Consider the following 27,386-nt stretch of genomic DNA (forward strand, 5'->3'; position numbering starts at 1 on the left):
TCCCTCCATGACTTCTTACTCCTGAGAGTAAGAAACAGCACAGTTTAGTGATTAGGGTGTTTGACTAGGATCTGCAAAACTTCAAATCCTCACTTTGCCATGAAGCCTGTGGGGTGACCTTGGACCAGTCACTCCCCTTCTCAGCTTAAAATCTCACAGGGTTATTGTGAGAGTAGAATGGAAGAAGAAAGAATTAAATAAACCATCCAGTTTGCCCAAATACATGAGAGATGCGGTGTTAGATGCTACACATAATTTAAGGAGTAAACTGGCTAGAAATCCACACAAGAATATTCAAGAGTCTTTTGGCTCAGCAGTGATGCACTTCTTCAGACTTAAAACGGATGTGGAGAATTCAGATAGAGTAAAGAAGAAAGTTTATAAAGAGGGATAATATAAATATCTAGGCCGTGGAATCTGAAAATCTCAAGAAATTATCACAGTCAGACACTTTCAGGATGCAATTCAGAGTCCCAAAACAGTTGGTTTAATGGCCATTATTCCCAATCCTAGGTATTTCAGAAATGTCAATACAGTGGAGAGATGAGCCATAGTTTGAGTTTCAAATTTCCTGTCAAATGTGTCCATTTAATATGTCTTTGTTGAACACCTAAGCAAATCCAAAACTAATCCAAAATGTTTCTTTTCCTATTCAGTAACCATAACTCAGGAGGAACAATACACCTCCCTGCAGCTGGTTTTTAGGCTCCAGCAAATGTATACCATAAACAAGGCCACATAAACAAATCAGAGAAGCCTCTGATCCTTGTGAACAAAAGTGCTGCTCTCAAACCTACCTGGCCAAGACAGAAGAGCTCTCTGATCTAGCAGTTAAAACATAGACAAATTCCCTTATCACTCTTTCTGAATTTCCTTTCTCCACTCACCTGATTGTACACCTGACTGAGGACTGAGCTAGAGTGGGGCTGCTGGCTGCCCCAGTCACATGGACTGAGGGCAGAGACTGGAGAATAAATAAAGGAGTTTGGTTTAAACTGGGATTTTCTAGGTCATTCAAGTGCAGGGCAGTTCAGGAGTTTCTGAAGCCCTACAACCAGTTCTTCTGGCTTTTGTACATTTTAAATCTTGTGTGCAGAATTTGGGAAAAATTCCCAAAGTGAGTGGAAAGCAGCTAAAAATAAAATGATCTGGCTCACCCCTAATCCACTTGATCACACTACTCAATCTATCCAGTCAAAGAGGAGAGGTGAAGGGATTGTCTAAGTAATGCAAGGGAGGATTTAGAGAAGACAAAAGCCACCATCTCCTGTCAGAAAGAAAGCTTATTATTCTAGCCCCCCCCCCCCATTTCCACATGTTTTTGAAAGAGGCATTTTTCAAATCCATTACATTATTAAAATCACAGAGCAAATTTCCTAAACAAATGTCTGTGTTGATTTGGGTGGGGCAAATCCTGCTTTTTGAGAGAACTAGCCTACTCATACAGTGTGCTGCTACTGCCACCTTGTGGAAATCTGGATGGGATGGATTTTATTCCAAATTAAGCAGAAAATACTAGAAATGTCCTTTTATACACCCCTTTTCACTATCTAAAGAAGTTTCAAAGTGACTTACAGTTACCTTCCCTTCTTCTTCCCACAACAGGCACCCTGTGAAGTAGGTGAGGCTGAGAGAGCTCTGGCAGAATTGCTCTGTGAGAACAGCTCCAACAGGGTCATCTAGCTGGCTGCATGTGGAGGAGTGGGGAATCAAACCTGGCTCTCCACATTAGAGGCCACTGCTCTTAACCATTACATCAAGCTGCAGAAATAATTTTTAAAATCCATTTAGAAATAAGTCCACTCAGATTATAAGGTGAAACCCCACTACGTGTTATTCCATTGGTTTACCTTTCTGATTTTGAAAACAATGAAGGCTCAAGATTTGTTATTTAACCAAAAAGACTAATTGGGCTTTTAAACATTTAACAAATTTTTGTTTTAAAAATTCCAGAGCATCTAACCCCCAGTTATTATGATCTAAACTTTTCTCCTATTGAGAAAGGAAAATGGACAACATACTATAAAACCAGATTGCATGTGAATACAAGTGGTCTTGATTTGATCAACCCTTAAAATTGTAATTGAGGAGCAGAGGCCATCAGGGCTATTATCATCCCAGAAAATTCATTATTCATGTGGACAGTGATGATCATTCTTACCAGATCCAAATGCAACTGTCCAAATATCAGCATACAGAGGAAACTTCAGCCCTTGACCCATTTCAGTCGGGTTTCCAACCTGGCCATGGGGTGGAAACGGCGTTAGTCGCCCTGATGGATGACCTCCGTCGCCAGCTAGACCGAGGTGGGTCAGCACTGCTTATACTATTAGATCTTTCAGCAGCATTTTACACTGTAGATCATGAGCTCCTAGCTCACCGCCTTGCCAATGCCGGGATACAGGAGACAGCTCTCAAATGGCTGACCTCCTTCCTCTGAGGTTGTGGACAGCGGGTTGAAATAGGAGAGAGAGTATCCAACCGTCATCAGTTCACATGTGGAGTCCCACAGGGAGCAGTCCTCTCTCCTATTTTATTTAACATCTTCATGTGCCCTTTTGCTCAGCTGGTACAAAGGTTTGGGCTGGGTTGCCACCAATATGCAGATGACACCCAGCTCTTCCTCCTAATGGATGACCACCCTGACTCCCCCCCAGAAACCTTAGCCAGATGTCTGGAAGAAGTGACAAAATGGCTCAAGCAGAGTTGTCTGAAGCTCAACCCTTCAAAGACGGAGGGCTTGTAGCTGGGTAAGAAAGAATCAAATGAGGAAGCGCACCTACCCAGCCTTGATGGAGTGTGTCTAACAGTAGCCCACTCTGCCAGAATCCTGGGGGTGATCCTTGATGCCTCCCTTTCCATGGAGGCACAGGTCACAAGAGTAGTACGGCAAGCCTTCTACCACCTATGCCAAGCCAAGCTACTAGCGCCCTACTTGGCACCAGAACACCTAGCCACAGTGATCCATGCGATGGTCACCTCTAGACTGAAGTTCTGCAACTCGCTCTACGCAGGCCTGCCCTTATCCTTGATCCGGAAAATGCAATTGGTCCAGAACGCAGCGGCCAGGATTCTCACCAATACACTGTGGAGATCTCACATCCGGCCTGTACTTCAGCAACTCAACTGGTTTCTAATTGAATTCTGGATCAGGCTTAAGGTTTTGGTTCTTATCTTCAAGGCCATATGTGGTCTGGGCCCAGTGTACATAAGAGACCGTATCTCTGCCTATACCCCCAAAGAGCATTACACTCTGCCAATACCAACTGGCTAGTGATCCCTGGCCCCAAAGAAGTATGTCAGTCTTCAACAAGGACCAGACCTTTTTCTGTCCTGGCCCCCACCTGGTGGAACAAGCTCCCTGAAGAGATCAGGGTCCTATCTAAACTCCCAAAATTCCGCAGGGCCTGCAAAAGGGAGCTCCTCCACCAGGCATTTGCCTGAGACTGTCAACAGGTCCCCCCTCAGACATCCCTCCATGGCCTGAACCAGTCTGTCCTCTCAGAGTCCTTGGCCGGGTTCTATTCCTGTTGTATTGTTTATGATCACTGAAATTGCATTATTGGGTTGTTGTTGTTGTTGTTGTATTTGTTTATGTTATGTACTAATTTGTTCCATGTATCCCCCATGTTGTATGTAAACCGCCCTGAGCCATATGGAAGGGCAGTATAGAAATCAAATAAATAAACAAACTAACTAACTAACTAACTAACTAACTAACTAATTTCTCCCCCCCCCCCATTTATCTCCTAAGTAATACCAAAGTTTTCCCTGTGGACATTAAGGACTTCTGTACCTGTCCTAAGGGCCTATCAAGATGCACAAGGCTCATGTTTTTTGTGCATTTACAGGAACTGAACACCAGTCATTCATCTCAAAGTGAACTTAGCAGGTGGAATAAAATATTATTTCAGCATTACAATCAGAAAATGCTGGGATGCATTGGCAGAGTTTCAATAGGTAAAGAGGAGCAGATCACCAAGCTGCTTAAAAACATAAAATAGTATTATTCAGAGAAACAACTTGGTACCAAAAGAGAGACCTAACTGTTCTGTTATTTATTCTGCCCATTGTTCTAGAGGCAAACAGGGAGGAAGTGTGCTCAAAGGAGTAAGGAAGTCTCCTAATTGAGTCAATCAGGATGTTGGAGGAGTTTATTTGAAAAGTATCAGGAAGTTCCTAGTCTATGTTAAATACACATTTCCTTTGATGTCCCCTGTAGGGCATCCTTCATATTCTGTTTAATCATGTACACTGTAGACTTTGCATGGTCAAACATGATAGACCCAGGATCATTAAACTCCTGAATGGTGGAATATTCATTCAGCAACTTTGCCTATTCTAGCCAAACACTGAACCCGAATTTTACATATCTTATGCACTGTTCATTAGGGATACAGTTCAAAATGTGTGCCTGAGTACAAATGGGATGAATTTATGTTCCAATACACATGCTATTTTTAGGTATTTCTTTGATTAACTCCTATTGATTTCCACTTGTACATGAAATTGCTTCAAGGGGTAAAGTGATGCTTGTAGTGCGTTAGTGTTAACGCTGATAGCACAGATGATGAAATAATGATTCACAGGCTGCATCCAGGAGGTAAATATACCCTACTTGATATTGTTGATAGGTGATGCGTAATGAAAACTTAGCCTTATACCAAAGAGCAGGGACAAAGTCATTAACTGTAATTTATGATGCCCTTTTAGCATAGTGCTGCTGATAGCGGCATAAATATCACTCTGGGCATTTGTTTATTATAGAAGTAATGCAAGTTGAAACCCTATCACCATTTCTCAGCTAATGCAAAATAAATGGCTGTTTATGAAACCGAGGTTTGCAATTCAAAGATGTATTTCTTAAGTCCTGGTAATGGAGTAATGTTCAGAGCATTGGATGAAGTGCAGCAATATTCAGAGCGTCTACTATATGCATACAGCTCAAGCTTTGTAAAAGCATCCCTTGACTATTATCATCATCATCATCATCATCATCATCATCATCATCATCATCCCTGCTACTCCCAGAAGTCCGGCTTGTGGTGCTTGACAATAAAAGATACGGTGGTAAGCAACAGTTGTTAGACTGGTTTATGGAAGATGGCTTAATAGTTGTTAAACTGGCTTATATAATGCGTTTATGGGAGATACCTACCACAGTTAACACAAATGCGCACATGTAAGCAGGCTTGCAGGCACATTTCCTGAGCTGGATGACAAATCAGGCACACAAACATGCTCTGAGCATCTGAGAGATATACAAATTAGTCTCTTTCCTAATCCGGGCTGTGGGGCTCCATGTAGACTTTTAAAAACTAGGGAAGGATCTTTAATGGTCAAGGAATGGTCATCTCTCCATACATTCTTTTGCACTTGCAAGCTTGTTTTATGCCTCTTATCTTTCATTTAGATTTCAATTTTGAGCTGCCTGTATTAAAAATTGGTTAAAATTTATGTGAAATGTTTTAAAAAATCTTTTCTTTGAGCTGCGTGTCTTCACTTTTTTTTTTGTCCTTTCTAAGGGTTTGAAAAGGCTGGCTTTTCGGGTCTGGATTAAAGAGACAGCAAACAAAAACAGGAAGACAGTTGAGACACAGGGAGATTGCCCAGGTGTATGGTTTCGTTTGTTATTAGGGTAACTAACTGACTGGGGGGGGGGTTTCTATTAATAGATGCTTAATGGAATGTTATTTGCCAGGCAGTATTATTTATTTGCATGCCTTGAAAAATTTCAGCTGTCCATTTTCTCACAGTAAATTTCTATTAAGGTGACAGGATATTGTTCTGCCACATTCTCCAAAAAAGAACTAACCATCAGCTAGAAAGAATCCTGACATTGGCTTATTCACAGTGTGGGAGCAGCCATAGAAAAAGGCTGTGACACAATGCTGTAACCTGTCTGTAAAAACAGGTCAAAAGAATAGAGGTGTCACATAGGCCCATTATGCATGGCCGCCGAAACGGCGATTTCGGGTCACATGGAAAACGCGGAGGGGGAAGACGCGACGCACACCGGTTATGCACGGGGCGGGGCACGACGGCGGCAAAACCCAGAGTAACCGATTATGCACGCGGCGATCCGGGCGCCGCTTCTGGTTGCGCCCCGGTTACCCGGAAGCTGCGCTTTCTTCCGCGTTTCACTGACGCGGCTTTTTCGGCGGCATGCACCGAAGCTGCAGCCGGTTGCAGCCGGCTCCGTGCGTTATCCGTGATTTTAGTCGCCGCCATTCCACCCCGAATGTGCGCTAAAACCCCCGTGCATAATGGGTCCCTGATATGTTCTTAGACCTGCACCTCTTCAGAAAATGCAAGTAAACTGAATCAACCATGAATTTATTCTTTGACCATTTGTAATAATCACAGGGTTCATTATGTTAAACCAGGTTCTTGAGGTCTTCTTCCAATATTTCAAGTGATTAAAGACCCTTAGACTTTACTTGGAACCTTAGCTTTGAACCACTGCTGATAGTCAGAGAATCCATGCATCTGTAATGATAAAGAACAGTAGGATTATATCTTTGTTAACAACAAATTACTTTTCTTTATTTTAAATGAAAAGGTAGTAGCCAAGCAAATCAAGTAAAACAGTTTTGAAGACAGGCATCTATCTAAGTACTGTAAAAGAGGATTGCATAGGTATGGCCTTGCTTAATTCTCAGTTTCAAAAAGAGTTTTTCAAATTAAAAAAAAAAAAAGGCTTTGGCCTACATTTCATAATGAATTGTTGGCTTTCACATCACACATGCAAAAGCATTCACATTAAATGTGCAGACATTGAAGTGTGCTTAAGCTTATTCCCATTTATACTGAAGTATATGATATTCGCTGCACTCGAACATTAGCCAATCATATAGCAAGAAATTTATTAGGACTGTGTTTCTTCTCAACTCACTTGTCCCTAATCCCTCCCCAAGATGTACTCTCTGGTGGCCCTTTAGTCTTGTTAAGCATTTTGATTTCCATGCTCTGGAGTATTATGTCTTTGCTCAAACTGAACCAACAATTTCTTTGACTTTGACTGAAACAACAATTTCTATAAATCTGTCCAGATTATTTTGCATCCTTGTTGTTTCATCCATCATCCAGGATATATGATTCTGTTACCAAAAATTCACATGTGTCCAAGATATGTGCATATTTATATAGTGGGCAATGGCTTGAAAGAGATTGGTAATGTAGCAAAAGGATTGTTTGCCAATGTTTACAAGGTAATTGAACTGCTCAGAACTCAAGGCAGACAACAAATAGTAACTGTAAAATAACAAGCAATTTTTATACAAAAATAATAAAAGGAAATAGGCAAACATATATCAGGCACACTAACAGACAATTGAAAAGGAATTCAAATAGGGAAAAGGGGTTGCAGTAAGTATATTTATTAATCTCGGAGAGTGGAGAGGCAGAGGTATAACACAGCCAGCCAGCAGCGTGAAAGGTGATCTGAATGAGTCCCAGATCAGAAGCACACTTTGTGTTGGCAAAACCAGAGCTTTTATATCTTTTTGAGAGAAGGGGGTCATGCTTGGCACATGACAGGGGTGTGATTGGGGCATGGTAGAGGCATGATGGAATTTTCCATGGGTGAGAAGTTGGGAAATTGCCTGGATGGGTCCAGAGATGGGTGCTGATGAGCGTAAAGAAAGGAAACTATCATGTCTCAATAGGTCTAGCTTTTGGGGAGGGAGAGCGATTTCCCCTGGCAGATTGGTTTAGGATGAGTCGGAGGTGAGAGACAAAGGAATTTGCCTAGAAGCCTATAAGAAAACTTGACTCTTCTGGCCACTTGATCAGCAATACAATGGTGGGAGAGAGAGAGAGGAAGGCAGGACATGTCTCAGGCTGCAGCTGTCATGTTGAAATTGTGGCTTAGAACAAGCTGAAGAGAAGATGGAATCTGTCCCAACTGTGTCTTGGCAGACTATGAAAACAGTGTATAGCTTTGGCATAAGCCTAGATGGTTGAGGGTGCAACTGGTTGTTGGGAACAGTATGCCAGTCTACTGAGTAGGGTCCCACCACACATAACATGCTGCCACCTTACACATAACTAATAATAAGGAGAAATTCATTTTATAGGGAGCTTTGAGAGCATGTGCTAATTAAGAATAGAATTGTGCCAGAATGTGGGAAGTTTAGAGCTGATTTCGAAGGCTGGACTTAGTCTTCTGGTTTGCTTTGGGAAGTTCTGTGAGTTTGCTCATGCAGAACACACCTTTTCATTTCAGTGCTTTTCTGTCCTTTGGCATCTCCACTTAAAAGGTTCTGGTAGTGGGTGGTGTGAAAGACCTGGGCTTGAGATTCTGGAATGTTGATCTTGATGAAGCAGTGGCTTGTTCCAGGACAAGGGAGCTTCACATGCTCAGGTGAGCCTTTTTAAAAGGGAAATTGTGATATCGGGTATTTTTTCTGCCCTTGGACATCAAAAATTGGAGTTGGTTAAGAAGAGTTCTTCATGAGAGGGTGGACTTTATATCAAGAGTCTTCTTTGGATGTTTCATACATTGTTTCTGCATAGGGCCAAGAAATGTTAGCAGAAGCTAGAGGGAATCTCACTAAAACATTAAAAAGTTCATTTGAAATTTCTCATTTTTCTTTATATTGAAGGGGAGGCGATTTCTAAGGTCATACTTCTCCTAAAGCAACAAAGCTGTTGATCTGGCTCTGGCTGCTGGCACAAACTTGCAACAATAAATCTGAATCCTAGAATAGGTGAGTTTGGGCATATATACTAAGCTGGCTGATTCTCCTCCACTTGCCTAAAAGGCATTGCTCCAGCTGCTATGGTTTCCCTTTGTCAGATGTCAAAAAGATAACGTAAGAAGTCTATCTACATACAAAACTCAGATTCTGGGCTAAATCTTCAAATTCTGTAAAACAGCCATTTCTTCAGCCAAGTATGAAGAAACAAAATGTTTCTACTGCATAACGTGCCATGTATTTCCAGAGTTGAAGTGTGAAATAGTTGGCAAGCTCTGTAGCAACATACAGAAAATATTTCTCTCATAGTTTTCAAAGCTGCATTGTAGAAACTTTCAATGCCTTCAATTGACAGGAAGAATCCCTGCAGACTTGACCTCTGCCCTGTTAGTGGATTAGATGATTATTGGTACATTGGCTTTGGCCTGAGAACACAAAGTTCTTTGGAATAGCTTTCCTTACTCCATCCTCAGCTATTTTGTGGCTTGCAATTGAAATCTCTCTTTACTACCTTGTCTAGATGATACAAAAAAACCTGTTTATAACCAAACATGTCTAGAGGAGTTTGAAAGTACTTCAGAGCCAAGAATGTTGTTATTAAAAGGAAGTTAAACTCAGAAAAGTGAAGCCATTTATGTCAGAAAGTGTTGTCAACTTACAGCCAACTTCCTTAGTAACTTTGCAAGATTTCCAAGGCAAGAGGCATTCAGAGGTGGTTGGTCATTGCCCGTCTCTTTGTAGCTATGGTCTCCCATCAAAGTACTAACCAAGGCCAACCCTGCTTAACTTTCCAGTTCTAATGAGATGTTTCCCTGGGCCATTCAGGTTATGGTAGGAGAGCCCCTACTCAGAACCATATGTAGGCTTTGGTCAAAGAAAAATTCAGAAAGGTCCACTTGGTTAATTAACCTTTTTACAATTTATATTAAAAAAATTATATTCCCTATTCCTAAGTAAGTTCAAAACAGCTTACTAGCTACATTTTTCAAAAAACAATCACGTTAAAACATATTCTAAGAATTACATAAAAATACTACCAGATACTAGACATTGCTTAACAGCACAAGCAACTTCACAGATTGCTTTGACAAACCAGAAATCTGTTCAAAGTTCTTTGAAAGAAAATTGCCTCAGAACCATTCCACATGCTATAATAGCCTTTCTCAACTTTTTTACCATTGAGAAACCCCTGAAACATTCTTAAAGTTTCAAGAAACCACAGAAGTGGCACGATCATGCAGAAAATGGTTGGGAAGCATAGCTATGTACATGCCCACCTGGAGCCCCTACCTGTCCACCCCATACAGTACCACCATTAGCCATTTGGGGGGGTTGACATGACCAAATATGACAGAGGAGAGCTAGCCTTTACTTGCAGTGCCCTTTCACTAGCTCTCCTCTGTCAAGGTGACCCTTATGTCACCTTGTGAGCATGAGGGGCATGGCCAATGGCCTTGTTTAGGAGTATCTGCCTTCTTGTCCCATGCTCTGTGGGCCTTCTCTTAGTTAGATGGCTTGATCCAGTCGTCTTTCACTTCCATTACTGGCAGTGACTGTAGTGTACAGCCAATCCAATCCAGTTCCAAGTCCTAAACAGGGAAGGAAGGTTGGCCTTGCCTTGTAATGACTTTGGCTGCAGCTGCAGGTTGAGCCCCAAAGCAGGGTGGAAGGTTGGCCCTCCAGTCAGTCATCCTGACTGTGTGAGAAGGTGGTCCTGGTCTCTCAGTCACTTGCTCTGCTGGTGGCTCCCGAGCCATAGACAGGGTGGGAAAGTTGTCCCTACCCAGTTATCACCTTGAATGTGATGAATGGACCTGGGGAGACTCAACCAACCACTGTGTAGGTGGCTCATGGACCCCGAGCAGGGTGGGAGGGTAAGCTCCACACAGTAATCACGTTGATGTTGGTGGGTGGGTGGGCATGTAGCCACCAGCCCTGCAGATGTTTCCCAAGCAGGTGGGAGTGTTGGCTCTGCCCAGAAGTTACCTGGACCATGGTGAGAAAGTGGGCCCATGAAGATGGAGCCACTTTCTGTATGGGTGGCTCCTGAGCAGGGTGGGGAGGTTGACCCTGCCCCATAATCATGTTGTCAGTCTACAGAGGGAGAAGGAGCCCAGAGACCTGCCGCCACTCACAACCATGCTGGTGGCTCTGGGACAGGCATTCATGTCACTGGAGTGAGGCTGGGCCCATCCAGAGTAACATCCATTTGCAACAATTGTCTTCCAGGGGAGACTGTCCATCTCAGAGAGGTCTGCTGCAAGTGACATGCACATATAAGCTTGTTTATGCATGTTACAAAGCCTGATTAGAAATGCACAATGGACAAATGAGGGCATCAGCATGTACTGTGTCCAAGAGGTTTTAAAGCAGAGCGGCCTTTTTACAGTAGGAGTCCATCTACAACCTTAATCATTTTGAAATAAGTGGTAAACATGAAGAACTTAAGTGTGCCTCCCTTGAAATTTTGGAGCCTGAATCCCCTCACTGAATATCAAAGCAACTGTGAAAAACCAAAGGCTCTTCAGGGGCCATAATACATAAGGCTTGAATTTACATTTTAAAGAAGTAAATACTTCTTACCCGATTGTATTTTGATTGCACATATGAGTTTTCAAAGGCAATACAATTACGCTGTAATTGCAAGCTATTACAAAACCATGGGCTGAAGTGTGAGTGAATTAAACCTTTTAAAATTTCATTTGAGCTTGTCTGGCAGTACAGCCACAGAATCCTTAATATCAAAGTGATACGCACTACAGCTGGGGCACCCCCACCCCCATCTCATAGTTCAGGCCAGCTTCTACAGATTGTGAAGTAAACATCTGCTATTCCATCTGCAGGCACGTGTCAAAGTTAGTTAAAGGCTGATAAAGTTTGATTGAGCCAGATGCAACATTAGTGAACAAACTTATTTGTCTGGCTTTTTGCTTTAATAGTTACTTTTATTTAAAAGCTTGCCTGTGGCACAGGAAAAAAAGGAACAATTAAAATGGGGAAGAGCTGACATAAAGCCTGGGAAGCCTTCCATTCCAAAAAATCATGTATCAAAACTGAATGTTGTCATCATTATAATTTTCCTCAAAGAAGTTCAGATTAGGATAAATAGGGATATGCGGTCCTTCACAGCAGCCCTGTCTGGGTAGTTTATGCCAAGAGAAACTGACTGGTCTGAGGTCATTTTAGTCCTAGGTCATACCAACAACTTTTCTCAACTTGTTGAATATAGCACATCAGTTGTGCACTGTGTTTGACAGTCACGGCCACCAGCAATCCCCTTGTTTTTCCAGTAGAAGGTCAATAGCAAAGCCAAGCAATTAAGTATCTCCTGGTACTGTAGATCACCATGAATGTTGTGTTAGACCAAATCTGACTTTGTTGGTTACAAGTTGTTCAGGCCTGCTCTAATACTAAATTGGCTCCCTCTAAAGCAAAAATTATCTCAAAATTCCACCAACGGTGTAAAAAGCAAAGATTCTGTAATGGGTCCCTGATGCAGTACAGCTATTTGTATCAAAGACAGAAGTACTTCAGAGATCTGAAACAGGTTTAAACATTGAAGTGCACATGACAGGCCATCCTCAGCCCTACACAAGTTTTTACTCAGCATGCCAGGAATGGTGATGCAGAGAAATAACCCTGCCAACTTAATGAGCATGGGTTGTAAGACAAAACTGCATTGGATGAACTTAATAGGAGGATGATCTAGGGTCATCAACCTCTAGAATATCTCCCAAAGTTACAACTTCTTTCTTTAATTCCCCTGGAAAAACTGGCTGCATTGGAGGGTGGACTCAAGAGCATTATAACCCATTATTAAGGTCCCTCCCTTCCTCAAGACCCTCCGATTACAAGCTCCATCCCCAAATCTCCAGGAATTTCCCAAACTTGTTAGAAACTCTAGGATGGCCAGAAGGAAGATGACCCTTTGAAGATACACTATCTGATGATGAACAGTACAAACCCAGAGTTCAATAAATGTATAAAGTTGTAAACCTGTTTAGGATTGCACAGACAATTAACCTGAAGAATGAAGCAGTAACTCAGTGTCAATCAACCAATAATTGATCTTGATTTCTTCAACCCCCGTATCTATTCATAATCTGGTTTACAAAACCAAATACTTGCATAGCTCCAGTTCTTTTCCAATTTCTAAATGACAGCAGTTCTGAAGGGAAGCCAGGTTTCACTAAAGAGAAGATTAAAGCCAGTTGGCATAACTTGGACCTGGGAAACTCAAAGCTGGCAGTTAGTATCTAAACCATTAAATTTATTTTCTGCTGACAACAATTTAATTACTACATGAGAAGCATATAAAATGTTTACTATCCTGTAAAGTTGCAATGTGATTTTTTTTTGTAATGACCATTCAAGTTGTGAATGTACTTTTGTGCTTGGCTTTCAAGCCAATAAGAATACAAATTAGCAGAAGTGTACATCAAGGAATCATGTTATGGCATCTATGTCCACAGGGGCAAGGCAGTATGAGCCTCCAAATAAAATATTGAAGAAGAAGAAGAAGAAGAAGAAGAAGAAGAAGAAGAAGAAGAAGAAGAAGAAGAAGAAGAAGAGTTGGTTCTTATATGCCACTTTTTTCTCCCTGATGTTACCAAAATTGTGTTTACACGTGTCCTGTGACATGTATTAAGCCATGGGGAACCAGCAGACCTAGAGGGAGGTAACTTAGCATTTAAGGATTGATTTTGCCAGTGTTTTAATTATGCCCTTAAGAACTCAAGGCAGACAGCATTGGTAAATTATAAAAATAGTGGATGATGGGCTTAACCCAGTAATTCTCAACCTGGGGGTTGGGACCCCTTTGGGGGTTGAACAACCTTTTCACAGGGGTTGCGGCAGGGCAAGCAGCTTGGCCGGGGGGGGGGCATCCACACAACAGCCTTTCGGGGTAGATCAAGATACAGCGTTCGTCTGTCTGGAGCAGTGGAAAAGAGCGAGATCGGCATGGCGGGACAAGAAAACTGAACTGAGAAACCCCAGGGGAAAAAAACAATTTATATACAATCATGAACAATGGATCTTCACACCATTGGTCAGTTTCGGTTTAATTTCTGTGAAAGAACACTTGCTTTAGGATGCTTAGGGCTGATCCTGCATTGAGCAGGCGTTTGGACTAGATGGCCTGTGTGACCCCTTCCAACTCTATGATTCTATGATTCTATAATTTTATGTCTGGGGGTCACCACAACATGAGGACCTCTATTAAAGAGTCACAGCATTAGGAAGGTTGAGAACCACTGGCTTAACTCCTGGCAGAGCAGCCAAGTGTAAGGAGACAAAGAAATTGGCCAAGAGCCACTGGCAAAACCAGTTCTGTCCAGACCATGCTATTAACTAAAAAGAAAGAAAAACCTATCCCAAGGCAATGTTTGAAAACTTTATACAGAATTAAAAAAAAATAAGATAAAAGGTCTCTACTTTCTATTTGGCTTTATTGCAAGATCCAACCGAAACGGATTTCTAGATATCTCCCATTTTCAAGGTAAATTTTCCTCAGTGGTGGTTCCTAAACATAAATGCTCCCAATTAGTATTTTATAACATTGAAAAATATGTACATATATAAATAAAGCTATACTCTACCTCTCACTTGTATATGACTTGGTACTTCAATACCTGAAAAGGATATAATCCTAAAATCATTAAATGTTCTCTCTCATAATATGCTGAAATGCTCTCAAATCTTACCTCTATGAAAAGAAATTATTTAAAGTATACCCCGGCCTTTGGCTCTGCAGTGTAAGGATGCTAGTAATCCAACTGCTGCCGAACAGTTATGGAGTACAGTGTGCCAATGTATAAGGCAGGAGTCCTGCCATGCATAACACCACTGAACTGTGAACCAACCAGAACTCATTTGGAAATATCTCTTTGAAGGTTGGATGACTTATCTGTCTCTGGGGACATAAGGGTTTTGTTAGATTTGAGTCCAACAAGATTTTGGTAGTAAAAGCTTTTAAAGTCAAAGCTCCCTTCATCTGATCTGAAAGCCTATACCTCAAAAATATTGTTGGTTTCTAAAATCCTACTGGACTTGAATCTATTCTACTGTAGAGCGACAGGGCTACTGTCTGAAAGTGTTGCTTTCTTTGGTTTTTCTGATATATATATTTTTTTTACAATTTACAGTATATGGATGTCCTAAAATTAAAATTGTTATCCAAAATTATTTAGTTGGAATGTCTTTTTAAAAAACAGATTCAAGTGGGTATCAATGCTGTTCTGAAGCACCAGAAAAACGTTTGTCCAGATCTGAAGCTTATATCTTTGTTGGTCTTAAAGGTGTCAAATTTTGTTTTTAAAAACACACATCTTTTATATGCTATCAAGACAGGGTCATTTAAAATTTTAAACTTGAGGTTACAAATGTAATAGACTTTAAGAGAGCTATTTGAAAAGTACCTGATGTTATTTTTTTCTTTTACAGATAATGGACTTGCTTTCATTACTCTTTAAAACTATCTATTTATGTCTTAAACATATTTTATATACAGGAAACATCTTAAGCTAGCCGTTTATGTGTCTTGTTTCAAGTGGAGTATTTCAGACAGCCATGAAAATAAAGTCAGTTTATAACTTCACAATGTACCATCCTACTGAAGGTAATCAGTCCATAAAGACTTAAATGTGCTATTTCTGTTGAAGGAGGAGGAGGAGTTGGTTCTTACATGCCTCTTTTCTCTACCCGAAGAAGGCTCAAAGTGCCTTCCAATTGCCTACCCTTTCCTCTCCCCACAACAGACACCCCATGGGGTAGGTGAGGTTGAGAGAGCCCTGATATTACTGCTCGGTCAGAACAGCTTTATCTGTGCTGTGGCAAGCCCAAGGTCACCCGCATGGCTGCATGTGCAGGAGGATGGACTCAAACCCAGCTTTCCAGATTAGAAGTCTGCACTCCTAACCACTACACCAAGCTGTGTGAGAATGAAAACAGATGTGGTGTTGGGGAATATCTTAAACCCATAAATCCTTGTATCCACAGCAGGATTTTAATCCTTTTCTTATTCTGAATGCAGTTTAACTAATTTTATGCAGTGATTTTGTTCCCAAACTTATTTTGTATTCAAAAATACATCTTGGAACCCCACAGAGAAAATTCAAAAATGTAAAGAACATAATAATTCAAGCTGAAAATAAGAAAATTAATTAAAGAAGTATTATAATATTTTTAAATTTATGATTCAACTTCTATCTCACCACTCCCATGAAACTGGCATGTGGCACTAACAATGGATAAAACCCCATATTAAAACCCACTATAAAACCATTACCTCTAGAACATAACCAATTACAGATGGTGGCAGCCAGCCCTCCCTCCCCCAGCTCATACATATGGATGACACTTCATGGTGGCTTACTTGTTTTTATTCAATTGTTTGCTGAGTTTTATAATAGTTTTGGTGAAACTATTGCACCATCTGCTGTGTGGTTTGAACTGTTCTTTGCATTGTTTTTTTTAAATTTTGTCTTCCATCCTTTTCTGTGGCACCTGTTTCTGTGGCACCTGATGTTTGGTTTTGGCTTGTCAAGCTGCTTTAGATAAGACTTGTTTGTTTATATCCTGCTGTCTCAGATAGAAAGGCAGGATATAAACAAACAAGTCTTATCTAAAGCAGCTTGACAAGCCAAAACCAAACATCAGGTGCCACAGAAACAGGTGCCACAGAAAAGGATGGAAGACAAAATTAAAAAAAAACAATGCAAAGAACAGTTCAAACCACACAGCAGATGGTGCAATTTTTCTCCAAAAACCTGGTGCTGGGCTAAAGGACTGAAGAGGCATAACATTTATTCAATCAAAACTGCTGAATCTCTCATTAGAGAAAAATATGTAATTTTCTACAGAAAACCAAAGGATTGAAGAGGCATAAATATTCAACAAATCTGACCCCCCCCATCTATCACTACAGAAAAATAAGACATTCTTCTGAATGCTTTCCTGTTTTCCCCTCACTGTCCAGTAGCCAGAGGTATCTACCTACCTGGCATTAGGAGTAGGAGATATTTTCAAAGTTGGGAGCAGTGATTTTTCAGGTTGGGGTAATTTTGGAATCTCTTGTTTTAATAATAAAAAATGTAAAAATTACTAAAACATGTCATTTTCCTCAGGTTTCTCAACCCTATAGTCCTATGCCTTACAATATCTCTTGAAAGAAGAATGCAGGTATAATATTTAAATCAATTAAATCAATAAACTCATGAATATAAGCAAATTACTTTGCCCTGGACAGCTGATGGGATGCCAAATATATGGGGCCATTCCGCATGACTTAAATGTAGCAGAAGTCTTACCTTTAGTAAATGCTATTAATTCAACATTCCGCATGATGTCGTACACTATCTGCAATACTCCTGCAACACTCCCGCAAAAATCGCTTCGTTGTAGCGCTTTTCGGGAAATCCAGAAAAGTGGATTCCCCCTTTTAAAAAACCGCTAGACTCTTGAAAACAACCTGCAACACATCTGGAAAAGACATGTGCATACTCAATGTAGTGGTAGAAAGAATGTCCCTTCCTCACTTTCGCCCCTGAACTTCCGGAGACGCGATCGCCATTTTCCCCCCCTTAGACTGGCGAAAGCAACGAATGAGCAAGGCTTCTCCGGCTAAACTCCCTCTACAGAAGTACTTAAAAGTAAAACTAAGCTCCATACTGCAAGTGTCTTTAAAGTTCCCAAGCACAATACAGCCCCCTGTTCGACACTGGCCGTAATTTTGGCCACAAATCGCACCCATGGGGGGGGGGGTTTACTTGAAGAGCGTGTAAACAATTAAGCACCAGCTCCTACACCAGCAAAAAAGGTCTTTCTGAGACAATGAAGGAATAAATATTTGTTGAAACTGGTGTGTTTGGGTTTTTAAAAAAACAGTTTTTAAAGGGAAAGGGGCTGTTCTGTTGGATGTTGGCTGTTCTGTTGGATTGATGGCCAGGGGCAGGAAGAAGCGTGGAAAAATATTGCTTCCTTTTTTGCAATTCCAGTGATACCGGAAACATGTGGGGAATGAATACAATGCTACTGGGACTTCAATAAAGGAATGACAAAATTTCACTATTAAATATAGCGTTTCTGCATACTGCAAACATTCAGCAAAATTGGTCCTTGTGTGGAATGGCCCATGGTTTCTTCTACAACTTCTGTGCATACCATCTTCTGGACATTTTTCTTGGGGCCTGTCTGCAGCCCAAAGGAAAATGTCAGGCAGAAACAACTGTAGTATTTCTAGAATAACTAATAAAGACAACTGAAATGAGAAACAGTTTCAAACAACTTTAAGATAACTACTAAAATATCTTGACAGCAATCGCTAAGCTTTGTTCAAGGAAAGAATGAAGGTCATGTGATCTTAGAGCAAGGCCACATGCTGCCAGTTCCCTAGCACTGTTAAACAGAAGAGAATGTCTCTAAATCATAATTGGAATTCTACAGCAGCTCCTAAGGGCTCAGACTGTGAGATAATTCAATAAACCTTTGCTTTTAAAAAATATCAAAAATGATTAAAGAGCGGATGGGTTCCTCTTTATTTGGACAAAGTGCAAGAAAAAAAGGATTTCTTCTTCCTCTGTCTCTGTTCCTGTAAAGGGAGTCCCAAACTATATCAAATCCATATCTTGACCATATTCAGGAAATTGAGAATAAAGCAAGCTGATTCTTCTCTGATTCTTCCCTGATTCTTGAGACACCACCAGTTATCTAATAAGTCTCTTACCTTCCTGTCTTTATTTAAATAAGCTGAGACTTTAGTTACAATTATTTCCACAGGGTTTTCTATGCACAAGGGCTAGTGAGTATCCTTTCGGGAATGCAGTATTTCACTTCTCCTGTCAGGCAAACATTCACATCAAGTTCTAAAGAAACAGATCAATTATATCTTCTTGAGTTCAGGAGATAACAGAAGCTAATTAATATTTCAAAGAGGACTTTGGACAGTTGATGCTGCTATGAAGACATTACACCTCCTGGATAATGGATGGCCATTTCCATTCCTTGTTATATTTTGCCATAAACTTCGAAGAAACCTAGAGACATACCTTTGAAATCTCAAGATAATCACATATAATCACAGTATGGAAAGTAATGAAAGATAATGATTGTACCGCTCATGCACTAGCCTGGAGTTTTTCCTGAAAGTCTGTATGTGTGTGTTATCATGCTACAGTTACCAGGAAAACAAAGCACCAGAAAAGCAGTAGATAGTCAATGGATAGACAGCCTTAGGAGACTTCCTTGCTGAAATGGTGCTCCACTCAATGGCACAGTTGACCTTTGGAATTTTTATGTTTTATTGAATTGTTTAAATATTTTATAAATACTTATTTTTAAATGCAGTTTTATTGAAGTGGTTCACATCTTGATGTTTGGTGCCTCGGGACCCTTTTTAGGCAGAAAGCTGGTATATAAAAGTTATGGTAAACTGAACTGAAAAATATTGAGGGTATATACTTTACTATATCATGAATGGTTTGATACAATTCTGCCTTTTTGTGGTCGATGAAATAAATATCCAATCTCCAAGTCATCACATGCATACTTTAGTCAATTCCCAATTGGTGGTGGTGCCAATAAATCCAGCTGACTTATGGGGACCCTGTCTCTGTGTAGGAACTCTGGACTTTTGGGTAACCTTCCATCCAAGTATTAACAATGATTAACCCTGCTTTATTTTTGAATCAAAGGCTAGTCTTGGCCATCAAGGTCAAGACCATTATCAATTACTATTTGTTAAATGCTTGTCTCTTCAGTCATTGTTGTTTGATATTGTCATTGGAGTCTTACTTACTTGTGCATGTGAGCCTTGAAGTTCATAACCCTAGGCTTGAGAAAAGGCTATATACCACCATATGTGTTAATCCTGTCTGAACATTGAGAACAAAATGGAGGGTTCACATGGACCATGTACAATTAGAAAGTATCAAAATCTGGTCCTGGACAATGGATCCAATCATGGGAATGCCAGTTTTTCAAGGGTTTCAGAGACAAATAAATAAGAAAACATACCCAAAACTATTTTTGCTCAAATGTTCTGTTTTCAGCTTTCATTAACCTATAGTTCTTCCTCAGAAGGCATGAATAGGTACACAAATAGTTGACTGTTCTATCCTGCCTTTAAGGGGGAAAGGAATGAGTTGGAAGCTGAAGATAATGAAGGTGAACCACTGGCTGTTTTGGTGGTGCTGGGAGGTGGGATTTGGATCCTGGGACCATGGGGTAGGTTTTCTAGAAGAAGGCCTACTAGCACATGAAGGACTTCACTTATCCAAGTTGGGGAAGGAAGTGTTTAGCAGGAATCTGGGACAATTCAGCAGAAGAGCTTTAAACTGAAGCACAAGGAGAAGATGTCCAACATAAGGATTCTAATGTAGGAAAGCAAATAGCAGTTGCGTGCCTGGGAAGTCCAGGTCAAATGAAACCAAGGGTAAGAGGATTTAGGTGCCTATATACTGATGCCCAAACCATGGGCTATAGAAAGGCAGAGCTTGAGCTTATCCTATAGGCAGAAAGAGATAGAATCATAGAATCATAGAATAATAGAGTTGGAAGGGACCTTATGGGTCATCTAGTCCAACCCCCTGCACTCTGCAGGACACTCACATCCCAATCGCTCATCTACTGTAACCTGCCACCCCTTTGCCTTCACAGAATCAGCCTCTCCATCAGATGGCTATCTAACCTCTGTTTAAAAATTTCCAAAGATGGAGAACCCACCACCTCCCAAGGAAGCCTGTTCCACTGAGAAACCGATCTAACTGTCAGGATCGTCTTCCAGATGTTTAGATGAAATTTCTTTTGAATTAATTTCAGCCCATTCATTCTGGTCTGTCCCTCTGGGGCAAGAGAGAACAATTCTGCTCCATCCTCCATATGGCACCCTTTAAAATACTTGAAGAGGTTATCTTCTACCCAGAAAGGGTAGAAGAAGAGGTAGAGTGGTGCTGTATGTGAGGAGAGGGCTTGCCTGTCAAGAAATGCTAGAGAAGGAGAGTGACACTCCAGTGTAAGGTATCTGGGTGAAATTATGGTATCGTGTTTGGCGTCTGTATAGTATAGTGTTTGGCATCTGCTACAGGATGAGGACTCTTGTGGCGCAAACTGGTAAGGCAGCAGACATGCAGTCTGAAGCTCTGCCCATGAGTCTGGGAGTTTGATTCCAGCAGCCAGCTCAAGGTTGACTCAGCCTTCCATCCTTCCGAGGTCAGTAAATTGAGTACCCAGCTTGCTGGGGGGTAAACGGTAATGACTGGGGAAGGCACTGGCAAACCACCCCATATTGAGTCCGCTAAAGGGTTTTGACATATCTTATGTGATCTGGATTGGGAGTAGTGGTGGTATTTTTTTACTTCTCCCCATGCCATATCACAATGCTTTTGAAACTCCTTTTGAAAGTGAATTTCCATAAAGCAAAAGAGGATGCTATTTACAAAATATCAAAAGTTGCCTTGGGCATGTGGAATAAATTAGCAGAGTGCTGACATTTCAACTTATTTTTCAAATAAGACTACAGAGTTGTTTAATAGAGAGTAAATGTAAGAATGTTGAAGTATGTCCCTTGTGGGGAGGGAATCTATGTCATTGCTTCCACTGAGCATACATTATACCCACCAGACTCTGGTTGGAATGTTACAACAGCCCTGGAGGAAGTCAGTCATAGTCATTGTTGACATGGCCCAGGTCAGAACCAAACAGCTCAGCGAAGCCCATGAGGTCATTTTTCTGTTTGCTCTTGATCTCCATTAGTCTAGCAATCTATCAGGAAATTTCTCAGTAAGTTAAAAGGATCAGTTTGTCCCTTGTGACCACAGTATCAACATTTTAAAAAGCAAAGTGGTCATCTATATATAATCCTCAATATTCTGCAATTCTAAGGCCACATGTCATAAACACTTTGTAGAGACTTTCTTGAGATTTAAGGACAGATGTGTGTGTGGGGGGGAGAACATGGCTTAGAAAACTGAGCAATTTGTGCTCTATACTCAATGTCATGCCATCTGGTGGAAGCTCAAAAACAAGCATTGAAAGAAAATGTGGAAAGCTCTCAGTCATCTTTATCTTATTCCTTTCTCCACAGTATAGGATATCTCCCTCCAGGCAGTTCCTTAATCCCCAGAAGACATTACAATTTTACTAGAAGCCTGCTGCATCTCAGGGTATATTTCTACAACTTTGGAGGGACACCACACAGCAGCCAGCCCCTATCCAAGTGTACAGTGCAGCCAAAGATGGGTTAGGGCTCTCTCTCCTTCTATCCCTGTGCCTCTGTTCCTTCAACCTCAGTCATAAAGGAATTTCCACTTGTTCCTGTTGGTCTGTTTCACTAGGTGCCTGCCCAGGTGCTGAGGGAATCCCACCACCATCATGCTTATCATGGAATAGGCTGCCTAAGGAGGTGGTGACCTCCCCCTCACTGGCAGTCTTCAAGCAAAGTTTGGATACACACTTTTCTTGGATGCTTTAGGATGCTTTGGGCTGATCCTGCGTTGAGCAGGGGCTTGGACTAGATGGCCCCTTCTAACTATGATTCTGTGATTCTGTGATCATGTCTAAATACAGAACAAAACTCTAGCCCAGTGGCACCTTTAAGACCAACAAAGTTTTATTCAAGGAATAACTTGAGATACCCATGCACACTTCTTCAGATACATTGAAATGGAAGTTACTTGTTCATACATATAGGCAGAAGATGAGCAGCAAATTAGCATATATATTTCCTTTACTATGCCTCCCCCTCCGCGGGCAAAAATGGTGAAACTGTCGCCATTGGTCAGTTTCAGTTTAATTTCTGTGAGAGAACACTTGCATAATTTTATGGTTGGGGGTCACCACAACATGAGGAACTGTATTAAAGGGTTGCGGCATTAGGAAAGTTGAGAACCACTGATATAAACTAAGCTTGTTATGTCAGTTTGATCCTTGCATCTGGTAAACAGCCTTTATTATGCTTATGCTAATTTGCCGCTCATCCTCTACCTATATGGATGGACTGGTAACTTCCATTTCAATGTTTCTGAAGAAGTGTGCGTGCACACAAAAGTTTATACCTTGAATAAAACTTTACCGGTCTTAAAGGTGCCATTGGACTTAAACTTTGCTTCTGTTGCTTCAGAACAACATGGCTTCCCACCTGAATTTGTCTAAATACAGTTCACATATCTTGCATAGTTTAGAAGTGTCTGCACATATGCCTACACATGCATGCATGTATTGAAGAAGGAGGACAGGTTAAGCAGCTACAGGAGTATCTAAAAGCAAAGGAAATGGATGTGGAGTGGGTTGGGGGGATTTGCAATCTTTGCCTTGAAGCATCCTTGACTGTACTTTTTCTTCTGTCCTGTAAGCAACAATTTAATCTCCTATTGCTGCTTGTCTTGCTGCCCATTGTATTCAGATTGTTTTCCAAATGTCTTATATATCCTCAGGCTATTCCACAAAATGAGCTTGTAATGTACAAAGTATCTCCAGAATCATCAGTCACTAGTTCTTTCAGTGCCTCTTTTTCTAATTCTTGGATCATTTTATAGTGTATAAGAAAGAACAGGCTATTGGGGGGGGGGGGAGAGGAAATTAGCAAAACAAAATGTGCCTTCAGAAATGTGATACTATAGGTTAGCAAAGAAAGGGTGTTCAGATTTGGGGCAGGGTTTTTTTAAAATTTATTCAAAGGGAAAAGCAACCTTCAAATAATGGTTGCTAATATAAAAACATTTTCAGAAAGAATCTTTACAGCATTTGGTTAAGAAGTTCATGCCTGTTAATCCTCAAGTTTCTCAGATGAATATAACTAATCTAACTCAGGAAACAAGGGTAAAAAAGCACATTAGTAAATGAGCAGTCTATCGATTGTATGTCTGAACTGAATTGCTATGATAGTAAAATACCTTTTAATATTTAATATCGCTGTCCTGCAGATCTTATTTCTACAGACAATGACAAAAACAAAAGATAGAGGGGTGTCCCAATTTTGTTAATGTGAAGGAATCAAATGCTGGAAGAATTTCTGATTTCGACCAGATGATTTTTTTAAATAACTTTTACGATGCATCAATTGCTCCTGTTGGCCAACAAATGCGCAATTTGTTAGTTCAAACAAAACTGAAACCCTAATTGAACAACTGAAAGCAGGATAGGTACTTGGCCCTGACAGGCTTCTGCCTGAATTATTCCAAACAGAAATGACCTGTCAGCTGAAGATGAATAAACAGAAAGAAATTTCCAAACTGGCGATGGTAAAAAGCTCTATTCAGAATGATTTCCTAGATATAAAACCTTGTTTTCATATTTTACTTCCTCAGTAAACTTATTTCAAAATTGTTTTTTTTTTCAGGGATACAAACAAAATCTTCAACCCACTACCTATATTTTATATACTTTATATTTTATATTTTAAGCCATATAATTTGGGTCTATTAGTATCAAAGGTCCATAAAGGTAACTATCTTATAAATGACCCCATAAAGGTAACTATCTTATATGGGGGGAAACCCAATTTAGAAATAAGTTCAGGCATTGATTTTTGCACCATATTTTGGGGGGCCCAAATTGTATAGGGTATGAGGCCATGTGGTTGGAGACAGGGCAGAGCCTCCTAGAAACCAGAGCTTGGCTCTCCACCCTGAGATTCTGGTTTCATCTCCACTTCAGAGTTGAGTCCCCTAGCTATATTCAGTACATGTTGGCTGACTTCTTTTCAAATACCTGGATTTGCCAAATAAAGTGGAAAATTCGGTCAATTGGTATTCCATTGATCCTCTTCTCATGCTGGGGGAATGTCTAGTACCTCAAGAAGAGGCTGGTCTCATATCTTCTATTAGACCAAACCCTCATTTTACTGGCCCAGTAGCAACGCATTTGCTAACTGCTATGAGTATCTGGGAATTTAAGTCAAAGCAATGTGAACACAAATTACCCCCTCTGTATTATTTTAATTGTATTCTTTTTTCTTCCTGGCATGTTTTAATCTATGTCAATAAAGTATTAGTGACTGACTGATTTTAAAACTATCCATTCTGATTTGAAATTCTGATTTCTAATTGAAGTATCAGTTGGAATCACACAGTACATCTCTTAAATTTCTTGTTTAGAGCAAACATATCCAAAATGATTAGGAAGTCATAGCAGTAGTCCACCCAAAGTGTAATATTAGAAATATAATTAAAATATTAAATTCCTTATTGCTAGACACCATACAATGGCAATCTGTTTCACAATCCTTGTTCCATCCGTTTGTTTCGAGCTTTGAGAATATCATGATTATTCTATTTAGCCATATGGGAACTAAGAACAAATTGTCCAAGAGCATTAGCAACACAACTCAATAAGGATTCAAACCAAGGTCCCTCAAGCTAAAGCTATTCAAAAATCTATCTATGATCTATCTACATTCATAAGACAACTCACAGTAATTCTAGTACTCATCACTACAAAAATAACCTGCAAGGTAAGTATGCCCTGACATTTCCCCATCTTCTAGGGGTGACAATAATTCTTCCTTGTGTCAAAATATGTATTTTTTCTGTACATGAGTCAATCACTTAAGTAAAGAATGTACTGCTGTATTCATATTCTAACTTTCATGGCATTTCATCGATAGAACTTAAGTAGAGATCTTTATTAAATTTACTATTGTCTTTGCTTTTGAAAATCCTGGGCATTTGTTTGACAAGAATTCCCTGAGAAGACTGGGGGACCACTGGGTTTGGCAGCCTTTGAGAAAGCCACCCTGACTCCCAAGTGTAACATGGCTCCAGGCCATGCCTGATTTTCCTCACTTGCACCAATCTCATGCACAGAGAGTAGTTACGTGTTAACCACATTTCTCCCCACCGTGCAATGCATATGGTTAAGATGTTCAGTACTGAGAGTACTCCCCAGCCCTCTGGGAAGATGTAACCATCAGGACTGGTTCAGCCCTCTCTTCCCATCCTTGGATTCCTCAGGATGCTTGACAATCCAATTTAACAGGAAACACCTAACCCACACAAATCCTTCCCAGTTAGGACCTCACTAATTCTTCAGAATTAGGATTCAACCCCACAACAACAAATGTGAAGCAGGCATTTAAAAAATCCTTCATCCCAGGCAATTGGATTGGGGCCCAAATAATTTATGCAAATAATACCACAGCAGGTGACAAATCCCCAACTTTTGCTATGAGAAAGCACAAAAACCTCCCCAAACATTGGGAAGAGCTTTACTTAGTCTTCTGATATTATCTCTCTCATAGGATGCACTGTACATAGGCTGCTTTTCCTTTTTCCCATCCTCAAAATCTGATGTCTCCGGTTCTTTGTTGGGTGCAAAACTGCCCCTGTTAAATTTGGACATAAACAAGAAACTGTTTGATGAACAAGTCCATGTAAATACAGAGATTCAACCATGACTGTGACAGTTGTATGATTCTACTAAGAGAGACGTCACAGTTACAGATGCCACAGTTATTGATACTGGGTAGTGTAACTTCTGTGCCTTGCCACAGCAGAGGCCTGCTAGCAGCCCATTAGCACACCAATACACCTTTGGGGTCCACCAATATAATCTTTGGATATGCCTGCATAACTCTAATATCTACCAACATAATTCTTAGTTTCCAAAGCACTTTTGGCTCAGGTCTCAAGGTTGTGCTGGCCTGTTACTAATGTGAATGAATTTATATGGCAGAATGGGAGAGGGTTATAGTTTGGGTTTAGACAAAGAACAAGAAAAGATTTTACTAGAATTATCTGAAGCTGGACCCCAGCTGGTGGGGAACTGGAAACCTGATGACCAGTAGCAAATATGATTGTAAGAAAGCATGAATCTTCTCTGTGCACTGATTGCATATTTGTAAACAGAGGGAAAATTCCAGAAACACTTTAAGTTTCCAGTGCTCCATCCATCTTAATAAGGTAACCAGTTTACTAGTGTTCCTGGAACTTTTCAATCCTGAGGTAAGCAAAGAACTTTTCTCATTGTTCCTCATAGTCATTCCTACTTGGCTTGATTGCATCATTGCTAATTCAACAAAAGATTACCTTACACTGAGAACTCCAAATATGGCAGCAAAAATGTCAGTATCAAATATGATCAGATTGCCGGCATTCACTATCACAGTGTGTTGTGCACCACCAGCTCACAAGAAACTTTCCCCATGGGATGGTGAGCACCTATGCTTGAGTGGGATCAGATGGGGAAATGTCAACTACGAAAACTATGCAGCTTGATCCAGTGACTCCCTTCAACTAAGTGTGAGGTTCTCCTCTGACAGAAGGAGACTTCTTTGACAGAGTGAAAGAAGATTTGATGACAGGAAACTCCTGTTGTCAGAGTGAGGAAAAGAGTCAAAGACACCAACCTCTTGGATCAAATATTGGACTCAAATTTTGTTGTGCTACTTCAGACCAACACGGCTACCCATTTGAATCTATCTCTTGGGTCAGAAGTATTTAAAGTTGATTAGAATTGTCACATCCATAATCGTGTGTTGAAATGATGGTACGAAATCCAACCTTGTATCAGTCAATCACATTTCATTTCAAAAGTATACTCCATTAGGAATGTGGAACAGTTTCTTTATCAGTAAGAGATGTGCATTAACAACCTCAATTCTACTTTATCCTTTCTTTCTTTCAAAAGCACTGGCTCAGTCAACTCCTACGCATGTCCTTTGAAATCTTCCTGTTTACTGTTCGAGGACTTGAA

At 40.5% G+C, this 27,386-nt stretch overlaps 1 long non-coding RNA gene across 1 annotated transcript in view; it reads right to left on the minus strand.

Annotated features, from left to right (window-relative positions):
• Nucleotides 1-5,792: 5,792 nt before the first annotated feature.
• Nucleotides 5,793-27,386, minus strand: part of LOC143842421 (uncharacterized) — an 86,058-nt gene continuing 64,464 nt past the window's right edge. The window contains exon 4 of the long non-coding RNA XR_013233104.1: nt 5,793-6,489. This is a non-coding gene — a long non-coding RNA (uncharacterized LOC143842421). The remainder of the gene's footprint in view (nt 6,490-27,386) is intronic.

This window comes from Paroedura picta, chromosome 7, assembly GCF_049243985.1.
Source record: "Paroedura picta isolate Pp20150507F chromosome 7, Ppicta_v3.0, whole genome shotgun sequence".
Taxonomy (NCBI): domain Eukaryota; kingdom Metazoa; phylum Chordata; class Lepidosauria; order Squamata; family Gekkonidae; genus Paroedura; species Paroedura picta.